This window comes from Ictidomys tridecemlineatus, chromosome X, assembly GCF_052094955.1.
Source record: "Ictidomys tridecemlineatus isolate mIctTri1 chromosome X, mIctTri1.hap1, whole genome shotgun sequence".
Classification (NCBI taxonomy): Eukaryota; Metazoa; Chordata; class Mammalia; order Rodentia; family Sciuridae; genus Ictidomys; species Ictidomys tridecemlineatus.
Window position 1 is genome coordinate 121,012,058 of NC_135493.1, and position 23,581 is coordinate 121,035,638.

Below are 23,581 nucleotides of genomic sequence, written 5' to 3' on the forward strand. Positions count from 1 at the left end.
ATGATCAAAGACCAGCAGGTGCCAACACATCTAATTTGGCAGCTGTGTGTACCAGGAACTGGAAGGTGCTATTCCCATCAGTAAAATAATGGGTCATTAGTCCCTGACAAGTGAAAACCTATCACTTGGAATATATGAATTGATAATTCTATTTATCACAAGGATATGATGACTCATTATTTTCCCACACAGAAAGAAAGCAGGTTTTTCCTTTCTTGTGGTTTCCATTGAACATGTTTTTGATTGCCAGGTCAGTTAAAGAGAGTCTGGTTCTCTTTTTATCATCTACAGGTGTGTCTCACTTTATGCAATAGGAAGAGTCTAGACAAATTGTGAGTGAAATCAATTTCCGGGTGTGGAGGCATATCTAAAATATGCAATGAGAATGAACAATTTGAATGAACAATAAAGGTCATGGCCAATGATCCTCTATTTTATTGCTAAGTCCTTGTTCTTTTTCACACTGGTCACAATAACATTTCAGAATAGCTTCCATTTCTTGCAGGCTGCCTAAATCTTTTATAAGGTAGGTGAATTGAAAAATTGAATATGTACATTCAGGAGTTTTTTTTTATCTTACTGAGAAATAAAGACTTTTAGCAAAAGTTTATGACTAGTCAACCAATTTTTTAATTGTGCCAGCTTTTAAATATTATCTTCTATAGTAAATGCTTTGTTATCTGGGCAAGTAAAAGGATGAAATATTGGTAAAGAGTTCCAGTTAAATGTGCATTAAAATTCTGTTTGTGTACACAAAGAACTAGGACTATCTCCAGAGTGCTCAGGGGACTGGGGCAAGTCACATGGGATAACTGAGTCCTCCATCATTGAAATATATTTCCTCAGGCAAAATTGGGTTAAAATGAACTTCAAAGCCCTCTCAGATCTAGAGAAACCAGAGCTTAAATGTCAGAATCAGAGAAGGTAAAATTGTGATTAAAATACAATAAGTCACCATGAGATGGGGAAAGTCACAAAGGGCAGAATTCAATGATTTGTTTGCAAAGGATTATTGTGTCTCTACTAACACCCAGTGCTATGCCAGAGGATGGGGATTCAATATTTGAAAAAGTCACTGCAGTATATTTTGAGAAACTCACAAAATGGCAATGGAAATGTATGTGAAAACTGCATATAACGTGAACGGGTTTCTACTTAACTGCTAGAAAGCCCAAGGGTCATGCAGGCCTTCACAGGGGTGATGACAGCTGACATGGCCTGTACAGTTTTCTGAGGCAGAATAAAAAAGTCATTACACATGTAAGTAAAGGAATTATGAGACTAAATTCTAGAAAAGCTCCCCAGATTGGTGGTGAGGGACACTATGGAATTTTCAAAAGGAAAATAATGCAGATCAGCTCTGAGGTTCTTTATTACACCTTGCTCTTTGGCATTAATATAATTATTTAAAATGATGAAAAATTGAATAGTAAGGACTAGTAAAATGAAAAGCAGTGCTTTACCCCAGTTGCCACCCACCCCCTTCCCTGCCTCTGTCTCACAGGCAATCTCTTGTTTTCAGTTCCTCTGGCATTTCTCACTAGACCTCTACATAATAACTCATAGAAAAATGTCAGAAAGGCTGGGCATGGTGCCACATGTCTGTAATCCCAGCTACTCAAAAGCCTGAGGCAGAAGGATGGCAAGTTTGAGGCCAGCCTGGGAAGCTTAGCAAGATCCTGTCTCAAAATAAAAAATAAAAAGAGCTGGGAGTGTAGCTCAGTGGTAGAGGGCCCTGAGTTTAATACCCAGTAAAACACACACACACACACACACACACACACACACACACACACACACACACACACACACAGAGTTAGAAAGGAGACGTTCTGATTGGGAATTCTAACCTCCAGGGCTAGTTAGGCTGGAGGTTGGAAGACTAGAATCTTCTGTTGCCTAGTCAACTTGATGTGTTGCATTTTGACCCGACTCTGAAAGATGAATGCTTTGTTCAGATACACACTCCTCCACTTGCAGAACCCTATCTTTGATGCCACTTGTGATGACCCATGTGCGACCAACCACTGGATAAGCTGTAGATCCTTTGAGTGGCAGGCTTACTTTCTTTAGAGGATTTTCACTGTTGTGCCCAGATAGAAGTACTACCCAGGCTACTGCTCCAAGTGGAGATGAAATAGTGCAGCTTCAGTTTCTTCTCACTCCAATTGGAACCTCACTTCCTGCTGTGTTCCCTCTTCCCACCTCCTGCCCACTTGAGCCAAAAAGTCACTTCAGGTTTATGAGACAATTTGGCTACCTTCTCCACTGGTACTCTGCCCAGAGAGTCTGGGGTGTGGCACCTCTCTTCTCTTTCATTTGTCAATCAGTTTTGCAGGTTCTGCTTTACATCTCCCAGATATTTGGTGAAATAGTTTATTCTCTGAAGAGCCCTCCCATCCCAGTCAGTCCTTCTCTGTTCATCCCTTTTGGCTGAGATGAGTGGGTGGCTGTATTCACTTTCAATTGCTGTTATAACAAAGAGCCACAAATTTACTAGTTTGCAACAATACCCATTTATTAGCTTACAGTTCTATAGGTCAGGAGCTTAGGCAGTATGTGGCTCAATAGATCCTCTACCTAGAGTCTCACAAGACAAAAGTCAAGGTTTAATTTTTTTCTGCAGGCTCTGAGGATGAATCCACTTCCAAGCTCCTTCAGGTTGTTGGCCAAATTCAGTTCTTCAGGTTTCCTTGCTGGCTGTTGGCTTAGAATTCAGCCTTAATTTCAAGAGGCTGCCCACATGCCCCCTCATTCTTTCCCTGTGGCCTCTTTCAGCCACGCTGACTTGAGTCCTCAAAATACTTGGAATTTCTTCATCCTATGCTTTTGCTATATCTCTCTGCCTCCACTGCCCTAAGGAAGTTTTCTGTTCTTAAGAGGTCATGTGATTAGATTGGGACCAGCTGGACCATCCAGACTACTCTTCCTAATTTAAGGTCTGTAACCTTAAGTACATCTACAAGGTCCTTTTTGTCATGTAATATACTCACAGGTTTCAGGCATTAGGGCATAGATATTGGTAGTAGGTGGTTCTACTTACCACAGTGGGCAGGAACCCTGTAGCTCAGACCACAGTCTTCAGTTCTGACATTCTGGAAGGATTTTAGGACTACTATAGCTTCCCTGTAGTATAGCCTAGAGAAATTGGGGCAAGTATTGGGGTGTTCGATTAGGAGATGACTTGAAAAAGATCATCAAATAGTGGTGACGTTCATCAGGAACAGGGGAAACTAGAAAAAGAGGACAGACTTGAGAGGCATTTCAAGAATAGATCAGACACTTTTGACAAAATAGAATATGAAGTTCTAAGAAAGAATTAAAGAGTCTAGGATGATTCCAAGGAAGCAAGTTTGGTTAGTAGGTGGATAATGTTGGCACAAAGTGAGATGGAAGGTTGCATCCCTCCAGTCTTCCTTTAATATCATTATCTATTTTTAACTTAAAATCCATCCCCAGTTATTTGTCCATTCTGCCACAATCCTAGTTCATGTTATTGTTATCCTTTGTCATGATTTCCATCATGAGAGTCCTCACATAATTCAGTTTCTTTGAAATCTTTTCATTTCTAAAATATCAGACAACCTGGTATTTCTTGCAGGTCTATGAAGCCTCCTAAATATTGTCCATGAAATGGCTAAAACAAAGCAACCTGTCACCTACCTTTTGAGAAAGGATTTCAGAATATATCATGGTGCCCACATTTATACCCCATACTTAAATCCATTTTAAGCTCTGAATTTATCCAACTATTTGCAATGAAAGGAATTTAGCATACATAACCCATGTTTACTCCATATTAAATACCAATGACAGCAAAGGAGCCAGCAGACAAGGCTAATAGAGCTCTGAGACTAAGACAATAAATCATATTTTCTGATATACCCAGTATACTGAATGAACCACTCTTAGTGTGGCCCTAGCTTTACCCATTTCTACTGATGAACCTGCAGATCACAGAGTCCAGTATGGCCTAAAAGCAAACCTCCCATCACTCATCTAATTCAAAAATGCCCACTGTCTCCAAGCATGCACCTGACTCAGACTAGGAAGCTAATAGGAAGGGTTGGAGCATGGGCTTCTTTGATTTTTCTGCACTTTTCCCTTCCATTCCTAGTCCCTTACTTATGCTGCCTCTGGTTACTCCAGGATGAATAAGAGTAAAGGAGTAAAGTTAGGGGAGAAAGGTCTTACCTGCTTGTGTACTTAGAATCTGCTGGTACAGCAGAGGTATACCAACCAACTCTTTCTCTCACAGAATGCTTTGCTGTGTCTTTCAGTGACCCATGCTGCTATGACAAAATACCAGAGTCTGAGTCATTTACAAACAAAAGAAAATTATTTCTCATTGTTATAGATCAACGTGTTGGCAGATTGGTGTCTGGTGATAGCCCAGTTTCTGCTTTTAAGATGCCACCTTGAATGCTGCTTCCTACAGAGGGTAGGAACACTGTGTCCTCATGTGGCAGAAAAGATGGCAGGAACAGATCAGCCTTCACATACTGTTTTATAACCCTCTTAAAGGGCCCACCTCTTAATGCTATCATATTGCCGATTAGGTTTCAATATATGAATTTTAGGGAACACATTCAGACTATAGCACCCACTCTCCTTTAGGAACTTTCCACTTTTCCCTCCCCTGCTGCAGATATGCAGTTTGCAGAGGCCATCTTTTACTTCTGGCAATCACCCCTCCCAGGCTTCTTCTATCTGGAACCTCTCTCCTAGACAGGGAGTCTTCTTGAGAAAGATCCCTTCCTGAGTCGACCCACTGAAAATCAGCCCCTTCACTGAACTGAATGTTCAACTTTCAAGTAATTCCTGTCAGCACTCTCATGCGCTTGCTCGCTCTCTCCCTCTCTCTCTCTCTCTCTCTCTCCCTCTCCCTCTCTCTCTCTCTCTCTTCCCTGCCCTTCCAGAAATTGCCAGTGCCCAGACTTTAAACACATCCAGGTACGCATCAGATAGTAATCTGTGTACCTTCTGAACTCTGGGGTCCTTTGCCCAGATTTTCCATAAACTTTCTCTCCAAGCTCTCTTCTGTTCTTATTGCTAAAACTGGATGATGTATTTCTACCTCTCAACAAGCATCCAGAGGGAAGTATGGAGCAGAGGTAAGCTCCACCCACCACACAGCTTCTTCAGTTCCTTCAGTCAGCCCTCAGCCTCCCTCACATCTTTCAGATGAGTGCCAAGCTAAAGATCTTGGAAAAACACAATTACTTTGCTATTCTTTGGATATCGAGTGTCCCCCAAAGAACCACATATTAAAGGCTTGGTCCCCAGGGTGGGGCTAGTGGGAAATGGTGGGACCATTAGGAGGTAAGGCTTAGTGGAGGTTTTTAGGTCATTAGAAGTGTGCCCTTGAAGGGGGGATCATGAAACACTGGTCTCGTTCTCATCCTCTTTTGCTTCTAGACATGAGGTGAGCAGATTGGGCTACAACACACTCCCTGCCATGGCCATCCAGCATGTCAACCAGAGAACCAAAACAATGGCTACACCTTATTTTGGACTGGAACTTCCAAAACTGTGAGCCAAAATAAACCTTTTCTCTTTATAAGTTAACTACCTCAGTTATTTTGTTATATTGCCAGAAAGCTAACACATTTTTATCCTACAGACATGAAGTATTCTCTCTGGATGTAGGAATTGCCACATTTTCTCGGTGTTGAAGCATCAGCTGAAACAAAAAACAAGAAACATCTTATTTAATGTCATGTTGCACTAAATTAAGGACTGAAGCAGGCTGTCAGCATTTGTCTGAGCATATTAGCGAAATCGAACAACCTTAACAATATAGTGATAAAGATTTCATGCTTCAAGAAAACTTTGGTCAACTGAGAAAGTGAAAAATAAGATTCTAAATTTAATAGACTAGGTCTTCAAACAAGAAAAAATTCATGTCCAAGTACAAATCTGAAAGGGTCAAAACAGTTTGGGGCTCAATCAGAAGAACAGTATAGTGATGCTACCATGAACTCCCATATGAAAACCATTTGTCACACTCTGGTAGTATTACATATTAGTTAATATTCCCAATGGCATGCACAAAACCAGGAAAATATCAAGTGCTACGCAAATAGCTCCAGAAATGGATGGATGGATAGATGAATGGACAAATGGAAGGTAAGCCTAAGTTCAACACCCTGGATCACTTAGTGAATCAAATTATAAGTTTTTCATAGCTCCTTAAAAAGTAGTAACTAGAAGTTATAATATAAACCTACAGTATATTCTTTGGAGTTTGTGATAAATATTTATTCAACTCAGTATTAAAATAGATGCAGTTCTCTTTCTATAATATGATTCAACTCTTCTCAGCTAATCCTTTCATATTCTTTACAAAAATTAATTTTTGTAAAGTTTTGCTTAAGATTATTTACTGTTGTTTTAAATCATGAAGGTAGACACATGGTTTTCAAAGAGGTGAAATAATCCCTCTGGCTATGTTATAAATTGAAATATGAAATGAATGATCTCTACCTGGCTATTGAAATAAAAATAGCTACAACCAGAGTACAGATGAAACAGGTAACAAACACCCTTGCATATTTTGTTTCCATCAGGTTTATTTCTGTCCAGACATCCACCTTTCCTAGTGCAGGACCATCTCTATTTATACCTCATGATCAACATACTGTCTATAGTGAGTGCTAATTCATTTCTCAAGGAAAGAACTCTTTCTAAGAATAATACAGAGAGTGTTTCAAATGCAATTTGATTGATCTTTATCCTCAAATAGTGGTTTCTAACCTAAAGATAAAGATTTCTTCCTTTTTCTATTGAGTGACAACTAAATTCTCCTTTGCAACATTTGGTGATATATCTATTGATCTACTGAACCATTAAGAGGCACAGAAACTTTCATTTAGCCATCTTTGAACTTTAGGTGAGATAATGGAATAAAACACGGGCTCCTCCTCATAGCTTACTCATTCCCTCAAAGTGTAACAGGGATTCACTTGATGCTTTGACTATATCCCTTTTGGCTTTGAAACTTACATGTTTTTTTTTCTTTTTTCCAACCTTCTTCTCCCTAACCTTCTCCCTGATCTTCTTTTCCCTAACCTTCTCCTCCCTGATCTTCTTTCCCCCCATCTCTCCTCCTTAATCTCATTTTCTGTGAATCACCTCTTTAAAAAACCCCTGTTCCTTCCAATGGGCAGAATCACAGCCTTTGGGACAGGAGTCCCCTATATTTCTCCTTTGCTAGCAAAGCAATAAACTGTCTTTTTCCTTTTTCTCAAAATTGTATTCTCATTATTGGATTGGCATTGGGTCAAGGACCAAGCTTTCAGCAACAAAAGGGTGATATCCCCACCCCCTACCATGCTTAGGATTAATTCAATCAATAAATCTTTAAAGCCTGCTACCTTATTGAAGTACTCTTATATGCCCAGGAAATGCATGATTGCTCCTCTAAAAAAGCTCATGACCTAAAATAAAGAACAGAGAAGTAAGTGAATACTTACTTTCATTCAAAAAAATTAGTTAGACAAATATTTATCAAGGCCCAAGTGTGAATATGACAAAGTGGCCACAGTATGCCCCTGAGAATAATGGCTTTTCTCAGACCTCTTTGAAAGCCATGTGTCTACCTTCATGATTTAAAACAACAATAAACAATCTTAAGCAAAACTTTACAATTCTTTTCCTTAACCAGTCAGAACTTCACACCTAGAATCCCTCTGGTTTCAGTTACCTATTGCTATGTAACAAACTACTCCAAAACTTAATGACTTAAATAAAAAAATTTTTTTTTCATGATTCTGTGAGTTGATTCAGCTTGATGATTCTTCCGACCCATTTTGCATTTACTGAAGTCACCTTCCTAGCTGTAGTCAGCTAGCATCTGGGCTGGATAAGAAGGTTCAAGAAGGCTTTACTCACATCTGGTGCCTCATTGCTTCTTCACATGGTCTCTGCATATGGTTCTTGGGCTTTAGAATGTCATATTCTCTGCCATCTATTAGTCAAAGCAAGTCACAAGCCCAATCCAAACATCAGGGAAGAAAAACTAGACTTTATCCTTTGATGAGTGGAACAACATGGAACATAGGAATTGATGGTGATCATCTTTGAAGGCTATCAACCTCACTTCCTAATGTGAAATAAATTCCCCTCTCTGCCTAAGGTTGTCAAATTACACCACTAATAATTTCAAAACTCTGTGATATATTACATGACAGAGGTAAAAGTTTGTTACCATGTTTTCAGAAAGGAGGAAATCATCAATATTACTTTTGGAAGGATATAACTGGCAATATTTCACAAAGGTATTAATCCTTCATGATAACCCTCAAACCCTTGTGCTTTAACACCTAAGGAACTGCTTCATACAGTGCACATTTCCTAAATAATAAACTATGATTGACTAAGAAGTCTGTATTAGTTAGGGCAGGTTAACTAATGCAGCAAACGACTCCCAAATCTTAGTGGTCTCACACACTAAAGGTTTACTTCTCATACATATTACAGTTCAATGCAGCCCATCAGGTAGGCTCTGCTCTACACAGTCATTCAAGGATACAGGCCCCTACCATCTATGTGGCCTACTCCACTAGATGCTCTACATTAGGTCATACATTAGGATGTTTTAGTCAGCTTTTTCTCTACTATGACTAAAAGACCCGACCAGAACAACTGTAGAGGATGAAAAGTTGAACAAATTTCTGATTTTTCCCGTGATAATATTTTTATTTTTATTTTCAAAATATATTTCCTTTCCCACGGAATGATTTTTGTGTGTATACACAATCTGCTTGTTACAAAATCAAGTCTAGGCCAGGACCTAAAGAATGAATGCCAGAAGATGAAGGACAAGAATACAGAAAACTTTTGCAAACGCACAATTTTCCATAGATCTCTCCATTTCCACCCCACTGAAGATATTCCTCAACATTACATTCAGGATAGCTCTGACCCATCTTGTAATAATAGTTCTGAAGAGAGATTGTTCCTCAGTTCTACACTGACAAATTACATAACTTCTGAAATCCTGGGTAGTTTGGAAGAGGATGTTATTTGAGCAGAAAACTTAAGTCCTAGAAGAGGCTAACCAGAATATTTCTCCACTATTCTGATATTTCACATATATGAGTCTGGAATCTCCATATCTATAATATATTTGTGATTAGTTCATAGAGAAAACACTGTATTTTACAAGGACATGGAAATAAGAATACTGAGTATAGCATTAGCTATGCTGCAGTAACAAAAATCTCTTACTTCTCTTACTTCTTACTTATATGAAGTTCAAAGCAAGTTGGCCAGAGTTCATCTCCAACTGGTGACTCAGGAATCCAAGTTTCTTCTATCTGTTGATGCTGGCATCTTAATAGATTAATTATCAGGTTATCATGGTTGGCAAGGAGAAGAATGGAAGAGGCACACCAGTTCTTGACTTCTATGCCCCATAAGTAATACATTTCCACACATAATTCATTCACTAGAAGTGGTCAGATGGCCTACAATTAACTGCAAAGGAAATTGGGAAATATAGGGGATCATAGAGTAAGTTTAATGAATATGAACAATCTTTGCCTTATAAGCAAAATAAGATTATTCACAAAAGCTAAATAAGTAACATTTCATATATCATGGATGAAATTAAGAAGTCAGAAGGATGTGCATGTAAGTGCATGTAAGTGGGTAATGAAAGAGTTTGAGATATATCCAAAACTATGAACACAGCGCTGCTCTGGAAAAATCATTGGCCGACCTAGAGATTAACAGGCATGGAGGCTAGCAGTGCATCCATCTTTCTTTCTCCTGGGAAAGAAGACATTCTTTTGTTTTGTTTTATTTCTTTGTTTGTTTTGGTATTGGAGATTGAACTCAGGAGCACTTAACTACCTAGCCACACACCAGCCCATTTTTGTATTTTATTTAGAAACAGGGTCCCACTGAGTTGCTTAGTGCCTCACTAAATTGCTGCAGCTGGCTTTGAGCTCACAATCCACCTGCCTCAGCCTCCTGAGCCACTGGGATTATAGGTATGTGCTACTGTGCCTAGCTCAAGAAAGGATTCTTAAACTGATACTTCTATCACTGTTGCAAGGTGTTACAAGACTCTGATTTTAACCAAAGTATAATTTATACATGCTGCAAAAAAGAAGAGAACTGGAAATAAAAGTGTAAAATGACTGAGATAAACCTTTTTTTTTATTTACAAAATTATGACTTGCTATCTTAATGATGTTATTAGAGAAAAGGGGGAGGAAGCCTGCCCTTTTGCAATTCCAATGAGAAAACTAATATCATTAGCTGATATCACCAATTCACATTATTTTTGCCTCAGGTGAAACAAAAGTGACTAGGTCATAATGGTCAAGCTTGAATGTGGGCATGCCTCCATTTGTCCAGCCCTCCATAATAAATGGGCACTCCCAGCTTCAACATTTGAAAAGTAGGGGGAAATATCACCAATAGAGGATTTTTTAAAAACCCACAGTGGTTAATATGTGATTATTATTTGATACCATTATGAAGATAATAAAAGAAACTAGAAAAACAATTTTGGGGTATGCCTGTCTCTTGATATTCTGAAATGTCCATCCCAAAACTTTCAAAAGTCAATGAAATAATTAGGAAGAGGAAGTCATCCCTGATCTTTGCAAGACCCAGAATTACACCAGTATTGTCTCAGAGAGGCAGGTCTAGAAAGTGATTGTAAATTGGGGCTGCAGTTATAGCTTGGTGGCAGAGTGCTTGCCTAGCACGTGTGAGGCACTGGGTTCAATTCTTAGCACCACATAAAAAAATTAACAGATACAATATAGGCATACTATCCATCTACAACTACACAAACAAATAATTTTTTTAAAAAGCAAGTGATTGCAAATTATCCCATTTTGTTACATTCTTCCCCATAACAGGCTTTTTGATGATGATCTACCTATACACTGAAAATGCATATAACAGAAGCAAAATACGTTGATGATTATCTAGGAGAGAGGCAGGCGCTGAATCTGATAAATACAAGTACTGTACTCTTATTCCTTCAAACTGTGTGATTTATCAGAATAATCCTGACCAGGGTGTAGACTCATCCACCAGTCTCAATTCTAATTTTCTGCTATCCATCCAAGTCTTCTCATTTCTACGCAACCTACCCAATGTCTGGAGATCAGAACAGAAAGTTTTAGGGTGGCTGACACAATACTATAGCCCTGCACAAAGTTAGTGCTTGTATTTGTATTCTGGGTTATTCCTCAATCTTTTAGGTGTTTGACTAGTTTGAGTCAGTTTCTAAGAACTCCACATGAGAACCAAAAATCCAGGAAATGATCTTTTTATAAAACTGGCTGTCTGTTCTAGTAAACTCCAAACCTGGCAACAGCACTGCAGTGCCTACACTATTATCCTACTATGTCATGTCAGTTCTTGCAGCTCTCTAACTGCACCAGGAAATATTTCTGCCCTGGATGTCCCCACACTCCCTCACAGGCATGTGGAAATTATTTCTATTTCTAAAGAAAAAAAATGGCCCTTCTTTAGAAAAAATGTAACATAATGGAATAGTTTGCTCTCACTTTCTAGACCTAACTGTCTAAGATGATGCCCATGTAATTTTGGATCCTTACAAGATCAGTACAGTTATTTTACTAGCTAAAGTCACACATCTTTCTTGAAGTTTGTGATTTAACAGGATGGATATAAAAAGAGCTCAATTCTTGAAATGACAAGGTAGCAATTGTATTACCTTGTGCTTGCTAAATTTAACCAGCTACAAACATGATTGAAATAGTGTTATCTTGAATTTGCCCCTTAGTGACACAGAAAAAGCTTTATGACACTGCTAGTAATGAGTGATGCACACTGGGTTTCCAGGATGAAGACACCACAGAAAACTATTATTATTGGTATTCATATCAAATCCAAGATTAGAAGGTCAGATTGATGAACTATAACTTCTGTGTTGCTCCCCTGCTTGTAGGGCACAATGAGAATGCATTTAGATTCCTCTACACTCCGAAGAATAAGGATTTTGTTCATTTTTGTTTGCCTGCCAGTGAAAATAATAGCAATTTCAGCTCTGTTTCATCATACCACATGACTTGGAATTTATGCCTTTTACTTGGCTGGCTTACGATGGCCATTTATAGACCCATAATTTTATGTGCCACCTTCTCATAAAATTCACTCCCAATTTGTAAACCTAAGGCCAATGATGCACAAACCAGGTGTTTGGAGACACATTAGACAAAGTAGTCTCAGAAAAATGAGAACACACAAGTCTAGGTTAATAACATGGTTCCTTGCATTTCCTTGGTCCCTGGATTTCCAATTTAGGAAGGCCAACCCATGCACAAAGAACCCTGGCATGCCACTTGGAAAAAGGCAACTGGCGTGGGAGCTCATCTCTGGAATTCATGTAGTTCTACAAGAGGATCTACATAGAGTCAAAGCCACCATGAGGACAGGCAGGCCTGACTGCAGCTGTGCTTTTCTCTAAAGCATAGTTAGTATTTTCTCCTTCCTCCTCCCTTCCTTCATCTTTTAAGTCCTCTGAGAACATCAGCTACTTGTTTATTTTCCTGTGTGTCAACTGGATTCAATAGGAAGCAGGCATTAAGATAGGTTATGAATGCAACAGGCTGATTGGAGAATAACACCTGAGAAAGAAAAGGGAGGAAGCAGGATTTGGCATGGGAAGCTTCCAGACTGTAACACTGATCTGGTCATTTTTCCATCAACCCATGTTCTGGAAGTGCCAGAACAAAGATTTCCCTTAGAGAAGTCTTATTTGGGGCACAAATAACCAGGGCCTTTTTAGCATTGCCTCATTTGGTCCTTGGCCAGGAATTGCCCTGAGGAGATTATGACTCTGGCTCTAAAGCTGAGGCAATTTATTGGCATCAAGTTTTCTCTTTAATCTTGAAGGTGGACCCAAGCAATACTCCATGCACCACAACCAGACACCTTCCATTGGGAAATAGCCCATCCCCAACTCCAAGTGATCCAAGCAGAACAGACTAAAAGCCTTTTGCTTTCCTAGACTCCCCCCTACAGTGTTGTGTACATGCTCCAAGTAGAATCAGAATCTGTTTTGAACATTACACATGGGCTGACCAGGTCTGTCTCTTTCTCTGCAATGATGAACTCTAAGTACCACATAAGTTTGGAGCTTCTTGGGGATGTCTTATCACCACATGGATAACACTGTCTGAGAGTCAGGCAGAGGCAAGCAGAGTCCGAGATGGAGCAAGAGCCAGGGAGATGAGATATGTTGATGGTGGATAAAAAAGCTTTATGGTCTACTTCAAATCCTCTTGGCCTCTTCCCTTAGTCCACCCACTGCTGCTGAGATCACTTCCATGCTGGCTTTGATGGGCCTTCTGCAGGTGCAACCTGACAGTTTTCTCCACCTTAGACTTCTCTGAGACTGCAATGAATTCACTTTCTACCCTAAGGCTACCCTCTTGTGAGACACCTGTGGAACTTGTTCAGCATTCAAATGTGCAACCTGTAAATGTGGGGGGCATCAACACACACGAGGCCACATTTGATAAGTGGGGCACAGTACTGATAATTAAATGCTTCCCCCTTATGTCTCCTAGAAGATCCATCCTGAAATGTATTCTACAAGGCTCCCCTGAATAGACCATAGCATTAAGCTCTGGTTTCTCACAGTGTCAGCTAACTCATTTGCATCTTTCTCAGCTTTCCTGCATCCCCTTTCAATGCTGCTCCCCAATAAACTACCTACACACAAGCTGTTACTTCGGTCTCCTTTATGAAGGAACTCGGTCTTTAACAGATGGCACCATTGGAATACCTGGATCGTACTACTCCTGAAACAACTTCCTAGTTCCTTGAGCCAGTTAAAGTATAAAATCTCTCTTTTTCTTTTTTTAAAAATTGTGTGTACGTGTTTAAGCTAGTTTGAGTTGGATCTTTGTAATTTGCAACCAAAAAATAACTTACCAACACACCCCATTTTCCTCTTTGATCACCATCACCACCATCATCACAGACACCACTATGTCTATCTCTCACCATCTCTTTGTCCTCCCAGTCAGCTCCAGTAAGATGAAGTGTCCTCACTGACTCCTCCCCATCCACGTCCTCCCACATATATGGGGATGCCAATCTTTGGAAAATGCCAAATCTCCTAAGAGATACCAAATCTCTAAATCTATTGGTGTCTTTGAATGAAAAGGGTGTCTCTTGTAGACAGCACATTGAGTCTGAAGTGCCTCTGGGGGCCTTCAGCTGCATGCAAACTAGAAGTTACTGGAGCCAGTCTGATTCTGGAGATAGACCCAAGTCAGGGATTGGAGAGAGATGCTTAACACCAAGAGCCTGGATTAGGTCACTGAAAGAGCTTATATAGATGAGCCTGCCATAACTAGGACTCTGTGGGCGTGATATTTAAGGCTACAAGGAGGATATTGATTATTCTTACTCTTCCCAAAGTTATAGACATGTTGCAAAGGCTAGAAGAAACCTCAATAGAGAAATAGCAGGTGCCGCAGAAGTGAAGAAGGATCCAGAAGGCAGACAGACCCTCTCCGAGTGCCCTCCTCCTCACACACAGACTCCATCTGTGAGGGCATTGGCAAGGATTTGACTCTGGGGGTACAAGTGAGCCATTATAGCATCTTTGCCATGTCTCTGAATATCAAGCTCTCCTCCAAGATATTTTCCTTGTCAGTGCCAATCAGATCCCTAAACCTGATTATATACTGAAGCAGAAACACAGTTTGGGAAGTCCAAAACCAATTTCTGCCCTCTTTCCTAAACTTCTGCTTCTGGTGATTGTTGATCTCTTCCATGGCAGAGTGGCAGGCCAGAATTTTAGTGAGTCCTGAATTTGTGCATAATTATTGGTGGTATAAAGGTCCCCAGGCTTTTTGATCAAAAAGAAGGAGTTCAAGAGATGACATTCCACAAGCCTGATCTAATCTACTTAGAGACGACTGGGAAGTTCATATCCAAAAGAGGATGAGGTCAGAGAAATAAAATGGGAAGTGGCATCTCATTTTTTAGAACACATTTTGATGATGTTTCTAAGCAAGGGAAGAATACTTTCTGGCAGACAGCAGTCGCTACTGTGATAGCAGACAATTTTCTGGGGTTTGACTATGAAGGCATTTTGTCTTACCCAGTGCATCCACATTGCAAATGCCAGATGGTTGGCTCATGCGGCATGCAGTTCATGACATTTAAAACTTTGGGTGTTGGAGTGTGCTGCTCTTTTATTCTTTCCAAACACACTGCTTCTAATATTTGTCTTTGAGGATTATATAGTAAAAGACAAGATAAATGCATTGGTCATCATTCCCAAAACATTAGTTTGCCAGAACTAAACTATATATCACAAGAATAAATAAGATCTGATCTCCAGTGCCTGAATTTTTGCAGGATTATGTACTCCAATAAGATGATTGGGGGTTTACAAGGAAAGAAGCTAAACTTCAAAACTCAAAAGGCAAAAACATCTCTTTCAGCATCCTTATCCCATGTACCTTTTGGCCTGTCTATTAATTTGCAAAGGGAAATTGCAGTGCCCATTTTTCTAAACCTTGACATATTATCTATAAAAACCCAGGGACTGGCTTAACAAAAGGGAATCAGATGGTTCTCACTGCTTTTGACATTATGCTTTCACAAATGAAACATTCAGTTTGTGAATCCAAAAAGGACTAATTGAGTATTTGTCATATGGTCAAGCCAGGGTCTGGCAATCTGGCCTGTGGGCCAAATCCAGCCCACAGCCTGTGTCTGTGTAGCTGGAAGACATTTCAGGAACAGACTGGCACTGTGAGCTGGGATACCAGCCAGGGCACCATCCTCCACTCCTATTTCTGCCTCTGCTTCCAGAACCTGCCTCCCAGGTCAGTAGCTACTACTTCGGAGCTATTCTGGCCAACATCTACACATTGAGGCCTCTGCTGTTAACAACTGCTAAGCATAGAGCAGTCTAGGAGCCTTCTGGCCAGCTACAAAGTCAATTGGCCCAGCTCTCCAGGAGTACAGAAGGGTATACCAGGACCTGGGTGTCAAAAGGTAAAGAGAAAACTGATCAAGGTAGCAAGCCTCCCCCAATCCCACTCACCACCTGCCTCCCTGTCACCCTTAGAGCCAGGCTCCAACATTAGGGTCAGCCACTCTTCCTCCTGAGAAAGTCTGCAACAAATGGTAACTGGGCACAAAGTCCACCACCCAGGACCAGCCACCCTGGCAGGGTGTGGCAGGATTTGTCTCCCTTATTATATCAGTACCTACATGATATTCTCAGTTTTGCCTCTTGATCTACAAAGTCTATAATGTTTATTATCTAGCTCTGTATAGAAAACTTTGGGACACCCTGGTATAAATTCCCACTTTCTCCAAATAGACTAATCATTAAGGTACACAAGGGGGATACAGAAGGCAGAAATCTTGAGAATCTATATTAGGAAACCAGAGATTCTTAAGTTGCATTGAAGAGAGAGATGCAAATTATAGATTTATATACCTGAATCCACACATTTCTGAAAGTTGCATTAATCTTTTACCCTTTGTGCTATCTGCTTGCTAGGCTTAGTTATATGGGGTATTTGAATGCCACCTACTGGGCACAAATGGCCTCCACATATTGGAAATGATGGTTCACACTGCAGAACATGGAGGTGCCACTTGGCAACTGGCTGCATAGCCTACACTGGGTGGCACTGTGTGTCATGGCTGGTTGAAGGGCTAGATTCTTGGGGAGAGGTGTTCTCTGCTTCAGTAAAATTTTTCATTCAGGGCAGAGCAGTGTTTCTCAATCTCTTTGTTTTAAAGCTGTCCCGGGCATTGTGGAGTGTTTCTCAGCATCCCTGGCCTCTATCCATGTAGCAAGTTAAGTAGCATCTCCCTCAAAGATATGCCCAAGTCCTAACCTGCAGCATCTGTGAATGTGACCTTATTTGGAAATAGCATTTGTCTTTGCAGATGTAATCAAATTAAGGATCTCAGAATGAGCTCACCCTAGTTCAGGGCAGGCCTTAAATCCAATAACAGGTGTCCTTATAAGAGAAAGGAAAGGGAGATTTGAGATGAAAGAGAGAGAAGAATGCCATATAAAGTCTGAGGCAGAGACTGGAGTGATGTAGGCACAAGCCATGAAATACCAACCATAGCAGCAGCCACCAGAATCTAGGAGAGAACAATGGAAAGGACTCTCCCTTGGAGAGCCTCTAGAGGGATCAACCCTGCTGGCACCTCCATTTCAGAGTTCTGACCTCAAGAACTGTGAGAGGATAAATTTCTGTTCATTTAGGCCACCAAGTTTGTGGCATTTTGATGTATACACCAATGTCAGGAAACTAATACAACACTCTAGATACCAGTAGCATCCTCCCCCAGGTTGTGATAAACAAAAATGTCTACAGATATTGCTAAATGTCCCATGAGGAGAAAAATCACCCCTCACCAAGAAGCCCTGTGTTGGCATTTTGGCCTCTAATATAAAAGGAAGGAACGCTCAAGTATTTGAAGGCTAGCTAGCCATCAGACCAACTGAACAGCAGGGTAGTGCCATCCACAGGCAAAGCAGATGGGAAATACAACTGAACTACAGGAGCTGAAATGCAGAAAAAAATAGTAACTGACTTTTTTATTAATTAGGCCTTTTCTCTGAGACACCAATGGACATAAACAAGAACCCTTTTTAATCCATTTTGATCACTAAACATTAATAGAATCCTAATCTTCACTTCTTTGCATGGTGGAGGTAAAGTTCAGTATCCTGAAATAGAAAGGAGCATAGGACCACCACACACAGAGTCCTTCTTATGCATCACAAGCATGTGTCCAGGAGAAAAATGCAATAGTTAATAAAGGAGTCATTTTGGCTTCCTGACTCTTGGCCTTTTTTACTCCCAGTTAAAGCAAGATGCTAACTTCAGCTCTAATTCTGGGGGAAAATAACTTTAGTCATTTCCAAAAAGAGTGTAATAATACCATTGTTGATTAGAAGTGTGGGTTTGAGCTGCTTGGCTTCTGGGTAGAATTCTGCCATGCCTGAGCCATGGGAGTATCTACAAGCCACAAAACCTCTCCAAGCCTCATGTCCTCATCTGTAAAATGTGGGGAGCCATAGTGCACGCGGCTCAGAGTGAGTATTCAAAAGTGCAATGAAAATAAAAAGTGTTCAACCTAGAGTTTGGCATACTGAAGTGTTCAGGAAACATTCGCTTTTATTATCCAGAATGAAGCACATTCATGAATTAGCCAAGTGATTTGGCAAGCACAAAAGTTATTGGTGCTTTAAAGGCACTCCCCAAGAAACAGAGGAGTAAAACCATAGGACTTCAAGTGCCCTAGAACACAGCATGTTCAGGAGAAGTTTTAATTATCTGGATGAAGGATTATACACACACACACACACACACACACACACACACACACACACACACAAAATGTGCAGGTAATCAAAGGCAGCAGTTAATCTAGAATAACTGAACCATAATCTGCAGGTGCCATCAACAACCAATTTCCTGGGGCAATAACCCACCATGTAGCCTACCTATCTATGTGTGAGGCGAGGGCTTATGCCCTGAGAAGCCTCCAGCCAATAATGAAAGTGGACTTCAGATAGTAGCCTTGATTTGGAACCCTGATTTGGTTTCAGCTAATCCACAAAGTTGATTCCTGAAATCAACTGAAAAAGGAGAGTCAAACATTACAATTATGCTGGATCTCCAAAAAGCAATTTGAAAATAGATAACTTTTAAAACTTAAACATGTATTAGTTTCACATTGCTGTCACAACAAATTACCACAAACTTGGTGGCTTAAAACAACATAAATTTACTCTTTTACATTTGTAGGGGGAAGAAGTCTGAATGGACCTTACAGACTGATATAAAGGCATTGGTACAGCTGCATTCTTTCTGTGGGATTTAGGGGATAATCTGTTCTTTGCCTTTTCCAACTTTTAGAAGTTGCCCCCATTTTCTCTCATGGCTCTGCATTACTTAGATCTGCTTCTGTGGTTATATCCCCTTCTCTGACTCTGACCCTTCTACTTTCCTCTTATGAGAACTCTTATGATCATATTGGGCCCACCTGAATAATCCAGGAAAATCTTTAATCATATCTACAAAGTCCCTTTAGCCATGTAGGACAACATATTCACTAGGGCCAGTTTTTGTGTCTACCATAGTGCAGAAATTCTAATAAAACATATATTTAACCCAAGATGATCATAATCATGTTGTACTATGACAGAAGGATCCTCATTTAAGTTTTGACATTGTGATTTAAATTTTTCTTCTACAAGAATGTACCAAAGGGAATTAGGTGCATACAGAAGTCTGGATGATATGTGATTGGAGTCACAGTCAAGGCCTGCTAAGAAAATACATGGAAGTCCAGAATAAAGGAGTTAAATCACTTCTGATAAACCAAGGAAGACTTGGCAGAGTAAGGAGATTTTTAGGGTTAGGTTGTGAAAGAACAGAGAGAGTCTGGTTGTCTGAAGAGGTTATAGGAGTCTTAGGCATATGGCACTACACTGACCGATGACTGAAAGATGTCCCTTATCCCATTTTGGAGTCTGAAATGCATGTTCTAAATTGCCTGACAATTCCTCCAGCTGCCCACAGCTGGATAATATCTCTTTCATTGATTGCCTCCCCTTCCCTGCTCCCCTTCTTTCCTATTCCCTCAGGCCATTTCCTGGCATCACATTCCAGATAAATAATTTGCATTTGGCTCTTCAACTCAAGGTCTGCTATCTGGAGAGCCCAGCTGGCTTGGGCCTCTATATAGGAGCATGAAGACACCTTACCAGCACTTGTCATTATGGAGTGCTTGCAGATAGAAACCAGTGACAACCAATCAAGGTAGGGAAGGTAAAGGAGGTTGAAGACCTGAAATTTCTAAAGAGAATCAAGACATAAAAATATATCCCTAGCCCAAGATATTCTTATTTTAGAAGGGCAAAGACTAGACTGTTCTTCCCCCTTCTCCACATTTCATTTAATCCTAACTATTAGCTTTTATCCTTTTATGTTTCCTCTCATAATTTATTTAAGTTTAATCCTGATTCATAGACACAAACACTATTTGGGTCACACAAATATAAAATGTGCTAGGTTGTCAAGCTTTGGAACAATGAAAAAAGGAAAATGATCTATTCCCTGTATGTAGTATGCTGATAAATGTTCCAGTGAGGAAAAGGGGGTCTGGTTTGTAGTATCTGGCAATATCTGTGGTGTAACCATTCCCATCATGGCTGCCTTTAAACAAGAAATACGACATTGAATGGCTCATGAAACTACTGCAAATTTTTAGCTCTTATGAGCTGGTAAAAGCTGACTTCTTCATAAAATTGCAGCCTTATACAAATTTATAATGGTAATAACTGTTAGTCTGATTAGACTATTTGCTTTATCAAACCGATCCCAAAATGGAAAATGACTCATTACCACAGAGTTTTATTTCTTACTCACATGATAGTACTGGGCAGGTAAACAAACCACTAGCATGTCCTCCTCCACAGTCCTTCAGAGGCTCAGGCTGACAGCAGAGCTGCCATCTCCAACACAGGGTTTCCATGGTCACCCTGGGCCATCTTCATTCTAATCCAGCAGAGAGAAAGAAAGTGGAAGATCACACGTGGGGTTTATGAACCTCCTCTCTACTCAAATTCTATTGGCTGAACTAGTACATGACCACACTTACTGCAAGGGAAGTTGGGAAATGTAGTCTAGCTCTGAGCCTAGAAGAGAGGGAGAACATGGATTTGGTGAGCATCAGCTTTCCCTGCCACAATCATATTTGTGAGCATTTATGCTATGTATGTCAGTTCATGCTCAACAAGTATGTATGCATAGATGAATTAACAAATTTTATAAATGAGAAAACTAAATTTTAGGTCAAGTAATTTGCTGAAGATTACACAGGTAGGAAGCAGCAGAGCTTAGACTCAAAATCACGTCCATTCTATGCCAAAGGCAAAGCTCTTCAACAGGTAAGTTTCACCTGGCTTTGCCTACATAAAGATGATTGTCAGAATAATATGAACCTGGCTGTTTCTTAAAAGCAAGAGATATGGCTGGGGTTGTGACTTAGTGGTAGAGCACTTGCCTAGCATATCCCAGCTAAAGTAATTCTGCTTTGGCAACACATGGTCCCCAATCTGGCTTTTTCAGACCGTTAGTTCCAAGTGGGTGAAGCTGAGTTTTAGAAAATAAAAATCTGTCAACCCTGATTGTGAAAATTGATGGATATTAGTGACTAGAGAATGATTTAACTTGTAGTTGCTTCCCTCCAAAACACAAAAGACTCAAGGTAGCTGCGAACAAACCAAAGTGAAATGGCATTTTTTATCTCAAGCACAGGAGAGGTGATGGGATCGAACCAGGAAGTTGGAATGAAGGAGAAAAGAAGGAGAAATAAGACATCTTGACCTTTTGGCCCAGGACAACTAAAGGGAACATAAATGAAATGTTTGCACTATCTTAGTCCTTTGGGGCCTTAATTATGGATTCTTCTGGGTCCAAGATGAGGCTGCCATGAACTTTCATGGCCATCGCAGGGTACAAGAGCTGATTTCCACTCAGTAGCTGCAAAGCGGGGTCTAAGTGGTTTGTTAATGACATGAAATATTCAAAAGTACATAATATTCTTCCTTTTGAGGGGGACGTACCAGGGATTGAACTCAGGGGCACTCCACCACTGAGCCACATTCCTAGCCCTATTTTGTATTTTATTAGAGACAGGGTCTCACTGAGTTGCTCAGCGCCTCGCTAAATTGCTGAGGCTGGCTTTGAACTCGCGATCCTCCTGCCTCCACCTCCCAAACTGCTGGGATTACAGGTGTGAGCCACTGAGCCCAGCCATATTCTTCCTTTTTATAAAACACAAATTAGTATTTTTATTCCTCCAATATCATTCTCTAACATTTTGCTTTAGACTCCTTGAATCCTAAAGTAAGGAGGTATCGATGTAGAAAAATTCCACCTCCATCCTCTTAGGGTTCTGGCTGTGCCTGAGAATTAAATTTACATAAGATATATTCAGAGGAGAAAAGCATACAAATTTATCTAATACAAGTTTTATGAGACACGTGAGCCCTCATAAAGAATGAAGAACCCTCATAAAGAAAAGCAGTTAAGAGTCAATCTCTTATATACTGAATTGGACAAAGAATAGTGATTTGTGAAAAGCAACTAAATTATGTAGGGAGGCTTGAAAGATTAGAGTTACTATAACAAGGTCTGCACAGTGCTCTCTCAGTTTCAAGTTCACATCATTGATGATAATAAGGTTATTGCATTTCATATAAGAAGGACATTTTCACATGGGAATTTTACCTCCTGCTTTTTAAAAAAATTTCTCTTAGTTGAGGAGGGACAAAATACCTTTTATTCATTCATTCATTCATTCATTCATTCATTCATTTATTTATTTATTTATTTCTATGTGGTACTGAGAATTGAACCTAGTGCCTCACATGTGCCAGGCAAGTGCTCTACCACTAAGCCACAACCCCAGCCCTACCTCCTTCTTTTAAGAAACAGAATGAAGATCAAACTGATCTTTCTGCACCCCTGGACTTGCTGGGATTGGGGGCATTTTCTTTGTTTGTGTGTTTATGTATGTGGTTGGGGGACTGGGGATAGATCCCAGGGTCTTGCACATTTCTAGGGCAAGTGCTCTAACACTGAGCCACATCCCCAGGCTGCACCTGATGTTTCCTAAGTGACTTTAATTCAAAATAGCCAGTATTCCAGAGCAGTATATTTTGAGGTGGGCTTAAGTCTTTCAATCGCATTGCAAATATTATCCTTGGATTTTCCTATGAACCTGAAGTCTTCCTTTCGAAGTGTGTGCACTGAATTGCAGCCATCTTCACTGTGGTAGCTGAAAATAATTTTTAAAAAACTTCTCTAAAATTATGATGCTCTATCTACAGCTACATTTTTATTCCCTTTCAGACCTTATTATTAGATGCACCTTTTGGATCTTTTTCTACTAAAGCAACAGAATCAGTTAAAGTTCTTATATTTGAAAGAGAGAATCTATTAACCAAATCCAGAAATACTGAAATTTAATCTCATTTCTATTCTCTGTCAACATTGAACACCAAAAGAACTTTCCAGCCAGTGAGGCATTTCTGTCCTTTGATGTGACATGTTCAGTGAAGTCACTGGCGTGGATTTCCTGAGCAGTTAGTCTCTGCGGCATTTAGAGCCTGCCACACTTCTTTGCAGGTTCAGTTTGATCAAAGATATGCCAGGGCACGGATGGTCTTCAGACTCCACTTTCATATTCACTTTGTGGAAGTTCAAGGTCTCTAAACTAAGCAGCCCCTCTCAGGCCATGCAGCAGCAAGCCGATTGCCATTTTCTTTTGACACCTAGTGTTTTATGTGACATTTTACACAATGGCAGATGGGCTTTTGGGGGGGAAATACTCTACATCTCCAGAAAACTCTGCCAGGATGACTTTCCTAATTTACTCTAAAAGGTCACTGCTAAAGAGTAGGCTTTCAGCATTTATCTATTCTTCAAAATATGCATTGATTGTCCTCAATATTCAAGAAACTAGAACTTACACTAAAGAAAGATCATGGAGACATAGTTCCCTGACTTTG

General features: G+C 40.1%; 1 long non-coding RNA gene across 4 annotated transcripts in view; it reads right to left on the reverse strand.

The window, feature by feature from the left end:
- LOC120889882 (uncharacterized) overlaps nucleotides 1-20,799 on the reverse strand; it is a 316,936-nt gene extending 296,137 nt beyond the window's left edge. For 2 of the 4 annotated variants that reach the window (XR_013431924.1, XR_013431926.1), the window contains exon 1: nucleotides 20,433-20,795. This is a non-coding gene — a long non-coding RNA (uncharacterized LOC120889882). Of the gene's footprint in view, nucleotides 1-20,432 lie in introns of all 4 variants that reach the window. The other 2 variants (XR_013431925.1, XR_005734103.2) reach the window with 2 other exon arrangements.
- Nucleotides 20,800-23,581: the final 2,782 nt, after the last annotated feature.